This window comes from Coturnix japonica, chromosome 2 (genome assembly GCF_054131305.1).
Source record: "Coturnix japonica strain WE chromosome 2, WE-NBRP24, whole genome shotgun sequence".
In the NCBI taxonomy this organism is placed as follows: Eukaryota; Metazoa; Chordata; class Aves; order Galliformes; family Phasianidae; genus Coturnix; species Coturnix japonica.
In genome coordinates this window covers 104,737,403-104,753,179 of record NC_140664.1, presented here as the reverse complement: position 1 = coordinate 104,753,179, position 15,777 = coordinate 104,737,403, and the positions used below count along the sequence as shown (strand labels likewise).

At 37.9% G+C, this 15,777-nt stretch overlaps 1 pseudogene across 1 annotated transcript; it reads right to left on the bottom strand.

The window, feature by feature from the left end:
- Window positions 1-2,540: 2,540 nt before the first annotated feature.
- Window positions 2,541-12,546, bottom strand: LOC146762105 (DNA topoisomerase 2-beta-like; annotated as a pseudogene). Its single transcript, XR_014942957.1, has 15 exons — window positions 12,420-12,546; window positions 12,208-12,322; window positions 11,267-11,388; window positions 10,320-10,468; window positions 9,532-9,763; window positions 8,778-8,912; window positions 8,119-8,319; window positions 7,251-7,446; window positions 7,032-7,123; window positions 6,434-6,589; window positions 6,186-6,269; window positions 5,052-5,195; window positions 4,581-4,725; window positions 3,019-3,116; window positions 2,541-2,801 (listed from the first exon to the last, which is right to left on the bottom strand). The product of XR_014942957.1 is annotated as a DNA topoisomerase 2-beta-like (transcript).
- Window positions 12,547-15,777: the final 3,231 nt, after the last annotated feature.

Here is a 15,777-nt window from a genome sequence, read left to right as displayed (position 1 = left end):
ACAGCATTAGGAGTAGTCAGCAGCTCTTTGCTGAGTAATAGACGACTGATTTCATACAGAATTGTCAGGATACCATTTTAGACAATAAGTATCAGTCTTAACAAGTTATTGTGCCTCAGACATAATTTAAACTAATACAGACCATTCTGTACATAAATAGGCCAAGTTTATACAGCCATGGCATGTATATTAATAGCACCATACTGTGGGGCTTATTCTATCCCTAAACTAGTATCACTTACTGGCTTGTATTCAGGGTAGTCCAGATTAATTTTGTAACTTTGTTTAATCCTACATACAACAGGCTGCAAAGCCATCTCTACTTAAGAACGCCTGCTGTTGTTGCACTTGGGAAGTACTGAACAGTCCCTTCAGTTACATCAGATGTAGACAGGGTTTCTGTGTACTTTTGTGATGAATTAGCAAATTGAACCCCCAGATAAGGCAGCTTCGCCAAAGTATCCCTTTGGCTGAGTTTCTTCTTTTATAAGACAAGGGCTTGTTGAATTCTGGTCCTTACTCCACAGTTTGCAGTGAGGCAGTATTTACTTCTGGCACTGCACTGCACCTGCTTAGCACGGCGCCCCCAACCTTTTTCCCTCCAGCAGGCTTTGCAGATCCCATCCAGCTCAGGAACTGGGAAGTGCATTCCAATTTATAACGCCTTCCAAGTGATCTCAGTTGCCTTTAATTTCTCAGCATCATTTGGTACCGTTTTGGTTCCTTCTGGGAAAAGACGCGGTTCATCTAATTTACTGTACTGTGCTGCTGGCTGCTGTGAGCACCATTTTAAATCAATTTGTTAAGGAGAGCTCATCTTGCTCCATTTTCCTGCCATGAATTGAAGGAGCTCCCTTACTTATGTAATATTGTATGCAGAACTATAGAGGGAGACATCAAAGCTGTTGAAATAACGTGCCCTGAAATTACTACCAATGATGCTATGGAAAAAGAAACTGCACAACTCATCCTAATAGAGAGGACTTCTCTTTTGTTTTTTTCTTTAAGGTGCGGAACGTGTCATTACGCTGAAAATGGAAATTCCTGGATCCATGCCGCCTCTTATTCAAGAAATGTTGGAGAACTCTGAAGGACACGAACCACTGACATCAACCTCAAATGGAAACACTGCAGAACACAGCCCGAGTATCTCACCTAGCTCGGTGGATAACAGCAGTGTCAGTCAATCCCCTATGGTGCAATAAGACATTTTCCAGCTACTTCAGACATTCCTAACACCTTATGTACAGGGATGAAAAGCAAGAAAAAACATTTTTACTGCTGCTTACTTTCTGGACTTAATATATATCTATATATGTATATATATAGATAGATAAAAACTCAACAAGGACCAAGACATTTTCATATGTATCGATATATACTCCTTGCTGTTTAAACTCTTTCAAATAGAAAACCTTTTGAAACTCTAAATCAGCCATTTCATGCAAAAAGAAAAGAAAAAAAGAGAAAAAGAAAGAAAAAAAAGAAAAAGAAAATAAAAATAGTTAAGCTTCTGTTTTCTGAACATTCAAGACTGCATGGTGACAAGACAGATCTCGGACTTTCAGTTCTGGTTGCATTTCTGATGACTTTGTACATACAGATGTATGGCTGTACTTTCTGTACTGGATGTTTGGTGCTTTCCTTTTGTCTCTCGTACCTAAAACGATCAAGACACCAACCAGATGAAACGAACCTACTGTACACATCCAGAAAAGGAAATTTCAAGGACCGTCTGAGTAGTTAATATGAAAACTACTCTTGGATGCCCTCAGTTTGCATCTCCTTCCTTGTAAAAAGTACATGAAAATCCCTGCACTCGCAGAAAAGACATCGGTGTCAGCGTTAACTGCCAGATCAGTTATTCAGATGTCATTGGTTCCACTGTTAAAGTCACTTTAAAATTGAAAAAGTGGTTTAGTACCTGGCTGGTGACATACCTACACCATTAACTACTGCATTTCTACAGCAATGATAGCCTCCAAGGCAGCAACACTTCTCAGTGTTACCATGTTTTTGTTTACTTATTCACAAGCCATTAGGGAAACTTCATGGGATGATAACCAGCCGACTCATGTACAGCTTTTGAATGGGTGAGTCCAGGGTATTTCCTTAAGAGTCGACCGCCAGGAACGAGCTGGGCTACGCGGCCTTCCAGGTGCTAGGGAAGTACAGACAGGACGTCCAGAAACACGAGGAGAGAATCTGCCTTCTTGGCCTTGTTAAATCACCATGAAGCAGAGTGAAAACTGTGGTAGAATGGTTAACAGATTTAAAGTGCCAGTTTCTTAGGTTTCATTTAAAGCACTAGTGGATTTTATTTTTATTTTTTTTTTATATATTCTAGCAAGTCTGTGATGTACTTTCACTGGCTCTGTTTGTACATTGAGATTGTTTAACAATGCTTTCTATGTTCATATACTGTTTACCTTTTTCCATGGATTCTCCTGGCAAAGAATAAAATATATTTATTTTAAAAAAGCACCCGTGTGGCAGTCGGTCCATCCGCCACAATGTTACACACACACACAGAAAACGGAGAGTTTTCCATTTTTTAATGTTTAAACTTTATTTAAAAAAGCAGATTTGCTGTTTGCAACTATAACAATTAAAATGTGCTCTAGCACCGCTGTCTAGAATATATCTACGAGCCAGTCATCATCATCTTCATCAGACTCTGCAAAATAATTTTCTTCTTTTCCTGCCTGACCTGTCCAGGGCTTCGGGGCAGTTTAGGAGGCAAAGCCAGACTGGAAGATTTCCTCATCAGAATCCTGTTCGGAATTGGCTTTCTTAGATTTCTTTGAAAAAGAAAAGACAAATCCTTTGTGAAGCTCTGTGTGTTTTGCATCGTGACATTCAGTCCTGAAGAAACTCTTCTCCAACAGCTCTAACATAAGCACAGCTACACCCCGGTTACTACATCAGCACCCCACCATAAGAACATGCATCTTTTACTGAATGCGAAGAACCACTAGGTTATTTTTACAAGTGGAAAGGACCATTGAGAGGACTGACCTTGCACGGTGTTGATTCAGGTGCCTTCTTTCCAGGGTTGTATTCCCCTTCATTTTCTGACCCAGATGCTTTCCGTTTCTTTGCCTCTCTCCCTTCTCCTAGGTGAGAGAACATAATTTCAATAAAACATCAGAGTTCAGCTCGCTGGAAAAAACAGCAGGGACATTGATACATCTTATCATGTCTGCGTGTAAAGTTGAAGTTCACGTTACAGTTCAAGCTTCTTCTCAACAGGCAGAAAATACAACATAACAGTTGATTTTCTCAGTTTTATCTCTCTTTTTTATGCTACTTCTGGAGTTCACTGGAAACACCAGTGAACTCATTCTGACAAAAAAAAAAGGATGAGCCTCCTACACTTGAGGAATAAACAGGAATCCTTACAGAATTTCTATTACTGCTACACAGCCTATCTTGCCATCTTTAAAACACAGCTTTTGTATTGCTCCGAAAGCAATGCCTCCTATTTATTCACATGGAAATTACAATGAATACAAAGAGCTCAATAACAGCATTCAGTAGTGTTTTCATTATCTATGCATTTTCATCGTTGATGAACAAGAGCCTACATGCTGTGCTGGTAAAAATCTGCCCCAGCAGAGGCAACCCACTGTCACTGTGAGCACTGCTGAAATGCACCCCCCACTGCCTCACTTTGCTCACTGTTTGGTGTCCATAAACATTCAGCAAGTGTCAGTTAATGTCAGTGGGAGCAATTTTTCCACATAGAAGAATTCATTTTCATCCCTTTCCTTCACCTGCACTTCCACATCAGACACCACTTTGTCAGACTGCCCCTCTGCTGCCACCTGTTACATTACAATGAAATGGAATGGAATACTGCTGGCAAGGTTCAACCTCTGCTGCCACACCACCACTGCCCACCTCTGATATCGTGGGCCAACAAAATAAAACAAGAGGCATTGGTCTCGGAGCAGCCCTCCTACATTCACACCACGGAGAAGTAATGCACTCCACATGTTGGAAGACAAACCAACCTTTAACAAAACCCTCTGCTTTGCTACTGGCCTACGTGTAATTTGTCAGCCCTGAATACTTTAAGGAGCATGTAAAAAGCTCCAGATAGCAGGAATGTGGACACTGGTAAGTACTCAAGCTTTCATCTGTGATACTGCTAAGGAAATGTCTTCAGAATGATGAGCATCTCCAGAATCCTTTTGGCTGTGTTGCCTTTAACTGCTCCCTGCTGGAGAATCACTGTACTGCTTTGTGTGATGGATGATACCTACTAAGTATCATGGCCTGCTAATATTAAAAACAAAGCTTTCTTTGACATCAAGGAGAAGCTCCGGCAGCATTTAGATAGATCTTGAGAGTGAAGAACTGATACTTAGGTGGGAACTCAGGGACCATATTTGAAAACAACAAATTGGTCTCTATCGATATCACTATTAGAAGACAAAAGAACTATATTAGCATAAAGAAAATCAGATGAAATACTTATTGTGGTATATTTCCCTTCTCATAATGTCTTAAAAATACAATTAATGCAAAATTAGTACTCATTCAAACTTAATGATGACCGTGTAAGGATATCTCACCAGGCTCCTCCTTCTCTTTCTTTACTTTACGGATTTTAGCTGCTGAGGCTGCCGTATTCACTAAGTGATCCCAACCACTCTCAGCTTTCACAGCACCAAATTCTTCATCATATTCCATTTTTATTACAACAGAATCAGCACCACCCTAAAAATATTAACAAGTTGGTCAAAATAAAATTTTACTGCAATACAATTTTTAGAAGAGAATAAATTAGACTATTATATTGAAAATTTAAATAGTATTGGAAGGAGAAAAAACAACAACAAAAACACTCCAGCAATAAGTAGTTTTAACAGGCTTTCAAATATAAAATAAGTCCAGCATTAATTTCTTTACACATTGAGTTAGGAAAACATCATACATACATACAGTACTAATGGGGTCTAGTGGGGTCTAGTCTTTGGATCTGCATTATCAGCAAAGAAAAATACAGCAGTTAAATAATGTAACTGTATTAACCGCTGGTTTACCATTTTCCTTTTCAGCAGTTTCCTGCTGGCATCAACGTTCATGGCTGATGTAAGCCGTGGAATAATTCCTCTTCCATCTTCAACTTTTATTGGTTTGTCAGTCATGCCAGCCAGAATGTCGTTCCTTTCCTGTATTTCTACTTTCTAACAAACAACCAGGGGCAGGAGGGAAACATGTTCGTTTTCAGTAAAGGCAAAATGGAACATGGTGCTTTTTCAGTATTTATTAACATGGAGCAGAAGACTGCCCTTAATTGTCAGCTGAATTATAACACACATTTTACTAATGGAAAATCAGTCACTTAATTTTGGTGAGTTCTTCCCTACTTCATGTGGTTAAAAACTACACTTTTTTTCAAGCCCAAACAAATGAAAACTTTTGGACACTTTGGAATATCTTCCTTTCATCAAGTTTCTCTTCCTCACTTGTATCTCCAGGAACTGATATAACTTTTCAGTCCTTCAGTGTTTAAAGCAAGCAGTGAGCTTTTAGAGTAAGTTTTATAAGGCACATTTTCCAGTCCTTTCCAGTTTTTTATTACAGAAGTTGAGGTTTCAGCACAGAATACTTCCAATTGCATCTGCACCATGAACGTGCAGAGAAATAAACATTTTTATTATCCTGTGTTACTCCAAAAAATTACATCAGCCATTTTCAGGAAACACTGAAGGTTTAGGCTCAGCAAGTTACCCACCAATACGCCTTTACTTTTTGCCAGAGACAGTAATAAGGCAAGGTAAAAGCCTTTTGTCTAGCACTTCCTGTCTACATGCTTTGTTCCCAGATTTGTGGCTTTGAATTTGATAATGCTTACTGCTTCCCAACTGGTTAGATCACTTAGAATTGCTAGTTCCTACTCCCAGTTTTTTTGTCATTTGGAAACAAATTTCTTCCTGGTAGTTTTTCTTTCACTGACTTGGAAAAAGAACTGTACTGTACAGATGCAAGAGACAATCCCTGAGGACAACAAATAGGAAGTCAACTACCCAAAAAGATTTCCCACTTGCCCCTATATTTGGAGATTAATCTGTTTGGTTTTTTTTTCCTTGTTTTCTTTCTTTCTTTTTGATTTGTTTGTTTGTATATTTTGCTTATTTTTAATATATATTTTTAGAAATATTTGTAAAACATACTTCAAGCTCTTCAACAAAAGCTGCTAAGTCTTCTTTCCAGAGATCCGATGGGGATTTCCTTTCAAGGTCAATTAGTTCTCTCTCCTAAAATGTGAAAGTAGCATATAAATATAAGTTTATAAGTTATGTGTCAGCTGAATCATCAGCTACAAGTAACTTAGTACATACTATCTGAACTGAACATTCACAATTGGGCACATCAGTAATTATTAAAGCATTTCAGAATAAGCCTCTCACAGCACACCAACCTTTGAATCTCTCTGCTTCATGAGCTCTTCCACTTCCTCATTTGTGAGTGACCACGGAGACATGTTTAAGATGTAGTTAAAATCAGGGCCAGAAGTCGATCCAGAAGCAGAGGAAGCATCATCATTTGGGTTTTGCGGGTCCTCCTCTTCTGCTGCCTGAAGTGAAATATTCAGAATTAGATATATGATTAATCTTAGATGTGTTAATGAACAACAGCAATTCCCCAAAATACCCTGATGGATTACTAAGGTGTTTCCTCATGGATTCAGTAACAAGAAATTTTTACTTGTCTTTTCCAAAAAGCCATGTTCCTGTCAAAGTCCTATAACAACCCTGAACGTATCAACTTCTCATTCTCATCCTTTATATTATCTGGTTGTCTTCTTAGAATTATCTATGATGAATACCATTACGCAACAATATTTGTATGAAAATCTGTGTTTGTATGAATGAAAACCAATGAAAAGTAGCAATGAATAATCTTGTTAAAGTGTTGTGTCATAAATTAATCAGACTACTACAAAAACATACATCTTGATAAATGAATATCACTTATTACAACAGCATCAAACGTATCCAGAGATTTCTGATCATCACCTTTTCCTGCGCTTCTTTCCAAGCTTTAACTGGATCGGATTCATAGCCCCTCTGAACCAACATTTGAATCAAGTCTCTCTTTGATCTATTCTCTACAACACAAACAAACAAACAAAATCAATGCTGTGAAAGCCAATGTCTTACATACAAATACATTTTACTACGTTTAAATCACTTCCAGATTTCCTCCCAGTTCTATTTTAGAGAGTGTTTACTCACCTATGGTAATTTTCCCTTGTATCTTCTCTAGAACGAAGCGAGCTTGGTTGTTTAGCTTTGTAGATTCAGCACCCAACATTCCCGCAAGCCATTCCTTACGTAAACTATAATAATGTAATCGCAAATCAAAGAACTCATTCAAAATGTCTTGTACAGTTTCATACTTCTTTAAACATCCCATATGATCAAAAAGCACCTAAAAAAGAGATAACATATGGCTTGAAAGAGATTTCTTAACTCAAGATTTTTAATCTTCCTGTATAAGTTCATTTCTATAGCTCTCACGTGCACACTATATGAAGAATAGCCTTTGTAGACTGATAGCTCAAACCTTCCTCTGGGACTATGCAGCACATTCATGTGGATGCATAATAGACTCACATAGGCATCTAACTTTTTAACATGTTTACACTAGGACAGATTGCTTCCTACACAAATACAAGCCTTACAGAGAGATTCTAGCAGTAGTCCCTACACTTATGGAACCTGTGAAAATTACATTCACCTTGATATGGTGCATTTGCTTTTCAAAAATAATCTACACAGTATATTGAGCAAGGCTATTTTCAACACACACATGTGTGCATTTTTCTTTGTGACAATGTTTGAAAGTAGTACCTGCCATAAAAAGACTAGAATTCTAGACAGTTACAGTGAAGTTTCAAAATTCAAGGAGCCCAACATGATCAAAAAAAGCAAGACTTGCATTATCTCCAAGACAACTGAATTCAAACAGTTCACAATTACTTTTTGTCAGCAGCAAATACGAAGAAGAGATTTGTTCAGTTTTGCCAAATTCACTACAAAAACATTCAAGTTTACAACAAGCAACTGTATGTATTCTAATAGTCAAACAGAAAAAAGTTACCATAGAATTACAAGTAAGACTTGTTTGAAGCTTAAAGACTTTGTGCAATCCAGCAGCTTCTGCCTGTGCAAGTTTTTCTTCTGTCATCTTCACAACAAATTTCACAGTCGTATCCGTGTGGTATTCCTTGTAGTCAGAAATTAATGCTGGAGTTTTTTCAGTTCCATTCAACATAGGTTCCAGAACCTGTTCTTTGTACACCTATTAAGAAAAAGATAGAAAAAAACCAGAAACACTTATTCCAACTTCTTTAAATTCCTAATTCTTTAAACCAAGCTCACAACCAAGCTAAGATTTCAACTTGGGTACCACAGGTGAAACCAGTGATAATTTACAAAACCAATGTAGCCTAAAAATGAATGCAGGGATTAGAAAAAAACGTAAGAGCCATTTTACAATGTAAAGAAAGTCTACTTAAAAAAAAATAAAGGGGGGGGGGGGGGAGGAGGATTATGTATTAACTCAGCAGAAGCAGCATTTATTCTTTGTAGTATGGACAGTAGATGAGATGGTACAAGTAGAACCTTCTTTTATGAAGGCAAAGAAAAGAACGAAACCGTGTTTCTTTGCGTGTATATAAAATGATCAGAAGTGGACTAAAATGTTCTCCTGCATGTAGGATAAAACTGTTTAATATAGAGCTTTTTTTCTTCACTTACCTGGGTCCATATCCTTACAGGTAGCTCTGTAATTTCTACAGTGTTTCTGTCCACCACAGATATTTCACCTCTGACCACATACTGGTTTTGACCAAGTTCCTGAATGGATTCTTTGAAGTTTTTGTAGTTTGGAAGCTGAAATTGTAACAAAAATCAGTGGAATGCTAAGAAACTTCGTAGTAAGATAGAGAATATATTTTTTTTCCCATGCACCCTACAGCTCTCACTTTATACTGTGCTAATCTCATGCTGGTAATAATCTCATGTCATAGTAAAAACCTTACCAAAAAAAGTCCAAAAAATACGCATGTGCAAGTGACAGAAGCAATTACCCTATTACCTAAAGAGTAGGTACATAATTAAGAAGATGTAGCTGAATCCAGGAAAATGGTATTTGTCTTTCTTTGGTTTATTGTCCAACTTTCTACTCTAATGCAAAATCTTTCTACTCTAATGAAAAATTACTATCTTTAGGACTTGAAACTTCCAAGTCTTACTGTCAACAGAGAACAGAAAGTCCTCTGAAATAACTGGAAATACACAAATTGCACTGTTTCTTTTCTTCAAGATGAACTTCTCCACAGCACTTTCCAACAGTCAAGTAAGACTCCCATGCGAAATTACCAGACAATTCAACCAATTCAACTACTTCAATAATCAAGCATTCATGGAGTTATATGACTACATTTCCTAAGCACAAAATTAGATTTGATTACCAAATGTAGAAAATGCTAGTGTATATTATTATTTTTACCATGGGATGAGGATCTAAGCCATCCAGCATTCGTCTGACGTTGTTTACAATCTCTCTGGTATCATAGTTTGGAAGTTTGCAAGCCCATCCAGTACCGATTCCTTCAGCTCCGTTTACTAAAACCATAGGAATGATGGGCATATACCATTCAGGCTCTACACGTTGGTTGTCATCATAAAGGAATTTCAGCAAGTTGTCATCCACGGGTGGAAAAAGAAGCCTGACTAAAGGGCTTTAAAAAAGAAAGAAAATAAAATTCTGTTTAACTGAAGTCCCACTAGTTTCGCGTCTAAGTGCTTTAACCCTCAGTGTGCCCAAATATGACCTATTTTTTTCATGCCTTCTATTCTTTGCCATTCTGAAGCTGAAATTACAATGTACACACCTCCTGAGAAAACAAAGTTCTTCCCAATGGAATGGCACACTAATAACAGATGATGTCTGCTTCCTTCCCAATTATACATGTATATAACACACTAACAACTGATCACACAGCGCACAGACCTAAGTCTACAGCATTTTCAATCTTCATCTTTATAATTCAGAGTTTAATTCCTTGAATGCTACATTTTCTACAGCAGTTCTATGCAGAGAAAATCTCTGCAGAAAACTCAAGATGAAAAACCACACTTACAAACATAAGGCAAAATTTGAGCACTAACAGCTATCAAAACAGACTAATCCTCTCCTATTCCTTTCACATAAAAAAATAAAAATAAAATAAATAAAACTACTTCGATAGTAAAGCTTTTCAAAAGCTTAATGTAAACCGTTGAGAATATGTTTACCTTAGCATAGTGGAAATACAGCGAGGGCTGGCAGCATCCTTTCCACCGTGAAGCCTGGTACCAAACTGACCAATAGGTTGTAGAAGATTAACATTGTTACTTCCAACAAAGTTCTGAGCCAAGTTGACAATAGTCATCATTAATGCTTGCTGCAAGAAAATACGTGTTCACAGATATAAACATTAGAAGTACACTCTTTCCTAATCAGTCAAGAATGTAGATTTTTAATGCCCAGGAATTCAGTGATTAACCTGACCTCAATTTCAAAGAAGTCAGCTTGAGAAAGGAACATAGCCTCTTACTAGAGCTACTGGCAAAGCATAATGCTCCCTCTTTCGTAGCCACATTGCCTCCCTGAATTAAATGTCCTTGTGCTCAATGCTTAGAAAAACCCAAAGTTTTCTCAGTTTTTTTTAACGCATATTTCTGGAGTAATTAAAGGGGCAAAAAATGATTGCACCTGCTTTCTCGTGCACAAACTACTTCTCACTGCATTCAGAGGCAAAGATGAAAAGATGGAAAGAGAATGAATTGATATTCCAGATAAATATAAACAAAAAAGAGATAGAAGCAACCATTCTTTCAATACTGTATCAGGTACTGGAGAACACTGTACCCTTCTTACCTTAAGAGACTCTAATTTTTGTTCAACACCAAAAATTTCCATTGCACATAGTTACTATGATTGAGAATCTGGAAGAAGCTTACTATGTCATTATTTACTTACCATTTCTCCATAACCCATAAACTATTTGGAATACCAGCATGCTTAAATAATTGGACATTATGGAAATATATTTTCTTTTTAAAGTATTTACTGCTCAGCTGAAACATTTTAAAATGAAATCTGTAATTAGTAGATTGAGTCAAAAGATTTGGAATTTTAATACAGAAAACATTGTACACAGGCTACAAATTCTCACAACTTTTCTACTCTTCGTACTCACCTCCCCATTGTGATAAGCTGACATTTCATCAACGGAACCAGCCAGCTGAGCAACCTTTACTTCACGTTTATCATTTCTCTTAAAGCAAGTGAACAAAACCTTGCGCTGCTCTGGTTTTAAACCTAGTAAGAAGAAGATCCCATTTTCAACACATAAGAAAGCATTGGTTTGTAAGAAAAAAAAAAACCAACTTGATTTTGCTTTATTCTCATTTCAAAATTCTGGAAAGAAACTTAAACTTTAGAGGGAAATAAATGCATAATGTAATTTTTGCAAAATAAATTATTTTCAATTATTTTAAAATAATAGAAATACTAGTAGAAATGAATATTTTAACAAAAAGTTGTCCGAAGAATGGAAACTTAACCCTTTAAGCCAGTAGCACACACACTATTCTAATAAGTATAATTTCATCCTAAATGTACCTCTGCAAGTCAAGAGTTGTTTCTTTCCAGTATAGTGAGCAAAATCTTTTTCCTAAGAATCAACACAAATCCAGCAGTGACAACTGTGATTGTAGCTTACACTGATTTTAAAGCACTCTGAAATTTAACTATTTCTGATAAAACAAAAATACATGCTATTTCTATCCCTTCTAGATCTTTTACAGTTTTAAGAAGCCATTCTCTTTATCGTTTAGGTACACTTGATGTACCTGTACACTTGAACTACACCATCTTTGTGGAAGGGACCATATAACTTGTCTGCATATCATCCAGTTTGGAAACTGGAGATAAATGCTTTTTCCATTTTGTCTTATGAAACCTCAAGGTCTTTGTACAATATCTTAGTAAGCATATTTATACTGAGAAAAGTACAGGCAGAAATTTCTTTTCATGCTTTCTGCAGACATATATATATTGGCTTTCAAACCAAATCACAAGTTTAAGAAAATAATAAAAGAGAATATTCCAACAAATCATAATAAACTGTCAGCTTACCATCAACAAGGGAGGGAATAGATCTTTCATCGTCTGAATTTGATAAAAGGATCAACTCCTTGTTAATGAAGTCATTGTAGGTCAAATGTTTTGTCGCTGTACCATATAAATATTGCTGTAAAAAACCCACAGACATTATTCACTCAAATTACAAACACCTTGCTACATTTAAATCTCATCCACAAGATTTGTTACTATTGTTTAGGACTCACTTCAGGAAGGCCATGTAGTCGACGCTGTCGCCTGTCCTCCATGAATTTTGTTAACCACTCTTCAATCAACAATCTTCTTCTTACTGAACGCCTGAAAAAATTTCAGTTTCATAATATTATAAGTGTAGATATATTTGTATAAACATATAAACTGATATGTTTGTACAAACATCTGGAAACCGGAGCACATGAAGTTCTGCACAAATGTGCACAAGAACTTCTTTACAGTGAGGGTGACAGAGAACAGGAACAGGCTGCTCAGGGGGGTTGTGGAGTCTGGAGATATTAAAGACCTGCCTGGACGCCTACCTGTGCGACCTGGTGTAGAGAACTATCTGATCAAGTACTCAGTATTTAAATAGATAAACCATGTGATTAATGCTTACATTTGTGCAGCAGTACCGGCTTGTGACCTATTGGACACTCCCACAGAAGGTTTTTCTAACTCACATCGCTCTCACTGACATCATTTAAATACTACTTTGAAAATCTGCATGCAGTTTTAAGGTTGGGCTCACCACTTATATCATCAATACATCAATACCACTTATATCATCAATACAATTATCTGAAGGTATTAGAAAAGATACTCCATTCCTGCTATCCTCTCCATTTCAGCTCCACTCCATGTCAGCCACAGAATGCCGGTAATCTGTAGCTGTTCCTGCGTGGCTAGAACAAGGCCTCAGAGGAAACTGACTGAAATTTTAACTACTTTGGGAAAAGTCTGAGAGTTATTGAGGTACTACTTCTTTTATCATGGAGTGAAAGACAGAGCTACCATTATTTCAAGCGCTCTCCTGCATAAGAGAAAGGGATAAAGTAATATCACCCCGTTCAACTTCAGCTTGGCTGCCTTTGTGAGCAAAGCTCAACAGTTTGAAAAGTCAGAATGTTAACAGTTTTTGGCTCAAAGCTTGCTCAGTGGCAGCCACCTGAGATATAACCCGCTCAACAACCTTTTGGAGTTAATGGTTAATTACCTTGAGCGCATTGTAAGAGGACTGGATTGGCTGTTCCTCCTGATCAGCAAAAAGCCAGTAGCTCAACAGCTGAGCTCAACAGCTACCTGTCAGTGATGACGGAGCACAATGCCCCCGGTAACTAGGGTAAGCAGGAGTTACCCAACAAACAGCTGTTGCCCCGGTAACAGAAAGGATGCAATGGAGGTACCCCTCTGCCCAACAGCATATTAGTGGGATAGCACTGACCAACTTGCTGCCTCCCTGCAGACCAACAAGACGCCGCTGGATCCCTGATGGGGACTATCCTTGCTCTGCAAATCATTTTCTAGAATTTTTCTCTTTTCTCGCCAACTTTCCCATCTTCCCATCTGTCGCTTAGAAGTTGTAATAAATCTATTGGAAAATATTGGCTTTGTTTGCTGCCTTCATCTTTTTCTGGGTATATATATATGTGTGTATGGATCCATCTCCTCCAACAACTGGAGTGAGACACAGACCTCTGAAGGCTTCAGCTTAAGCTTTTTAAAAGCACGTCTAAAATCCTACAGTTTCATTCTGTGTCCTTTCCATGTGTCTATATAATTCCTAGACCAATTGAGTGACAAATGACTGGAAGCATTACTAGGAAAATAAGTCCTTACAAACGCTGAAGAATGTGAAATAATATTTTTCTTGTCATGAGACCTGGTAGGGCCTACAATCTTAAACCCCATTATGCTTAAAGTTGAGCTTGGGGCTTGGATTATAGCTTGCAGCAGCAAAAATATGGATGGGAATACAAATGAAGTTTCTGTTAACAGCATTAGGAGTAGTCAGCAGCTCTTCGCTGAGTAATAGACGACTGATTTCATACAGAATTGTCAGGATACCATTTTAGACAATAAGTATCAGTCTTAACAAGTTATTGTGCCTCAGACATAATTTAAACTAATACAGACCATTCTGTACATAAATAGGCCAACTTCATACAGCCATGGCATGTATATTAATAGCACCATACTGTGGGGCTTATTCTATCCCTAAACTAGTATCACTTACTGGCTTGTATTCAGGGTATTCCAGATTAATTTTGTAACTTTGTTTAATCCTACATACAACAGCCTGCGAAGCCATCTCTACTTAAGAACGCCTGCTGTTGTTGCACTTGGGAAGTACTGAACAGTCCCTTAACTTCAGTTACATCAGATGTAAACAGGGTTTCTGTGTAATTCTGTGATTAACTGGATCAAAACACCTGCAACCCACGGAGAAGGCAGCTTCGCCAAAGTATCCCTTTGGCTGAGTTTCTTCTTTTATAAGACAAGGGCTTGTTGAATTCTGGTCCTTACTCCACAGTTTGCAGTGAGCCAGTATTTACTTCTGGCATTGCACTGCACCTGCTTAGCACGGAGCCCCCAACCTCTTGCCCTCCTGCAGGCTTTGCAGATCCCATCCATGTCAGGAACTGGGAAGTACGTTCTAATTTATAACGCCTTCCAAGTGATCTTCGTTGCCTTTAATTTCTCAGCATCATTTGGTACCACTTTGGTTCCTTCTGGGAAAAGACGCAGTTCATCTAATTTACTGTACTGTGCTGTTGGCTGCTGTGAGCACCATTTAAAATCAATTTGTTAAGGAGAGCTCATCTTGCATTATTTTCTAAAAAGAAAATAAAAATAGTTAAGCTTCTGTTTTCTGAACATTCAAGACTGCATGGTGACAAGACAGATCTCAGACTTTCAATTCTGGTTGCATTTCTGATGACTTTGTACATACAGATGTATGGCTGTACTTTCTGTACTGGATGTTTGGTGCTTTCCTTTTGTCTCTTGTACCCAAAACGATCAAGACACCAACCAGATGAAACGAACCTACTGTATACATCCAGAAAAGGAAATTTCAAGGACCGTCTGATTAGTTAATATGAAAACTACTCCTGGATGCCCTCAGTTTGCATCTCCTTCCTTGTAAAAAGTACATGAAAATCCCTGCACTCGCAGAAAAGACATCGGTGTCAGCGTTAACTGCCAGATCAGTTATTCAGATGTCATTGGTTCCACTGTTAAAGTCACTTTAAAATTGAAAAAGTGGTTTAGTACCTGGCTGGTGACATACCTACACCATTAACTACTGCATTTCTACAGCAATGATAGCCTCCAAGGCAGCAACACTTCTCAGTGTTACCATGTTTTTGTTTACTTATTCACAAGCCATTAGGGAAACTTCATGGGATGATAACCAGCCGACTCATGTACAGCTTTCAAATGGGTGAGCCCAGGGTATTTCCTTAAGAGTCGACCGCCGGGAACGAGCTGGGCTACGCGGCCTTCCAGGTGCTAGGGAAGTACAGACAGGACGTCCAGAAACACGAGGAGAGAATCTGCCTTCTTGGCCTTGTTAAATCACCATGAAGC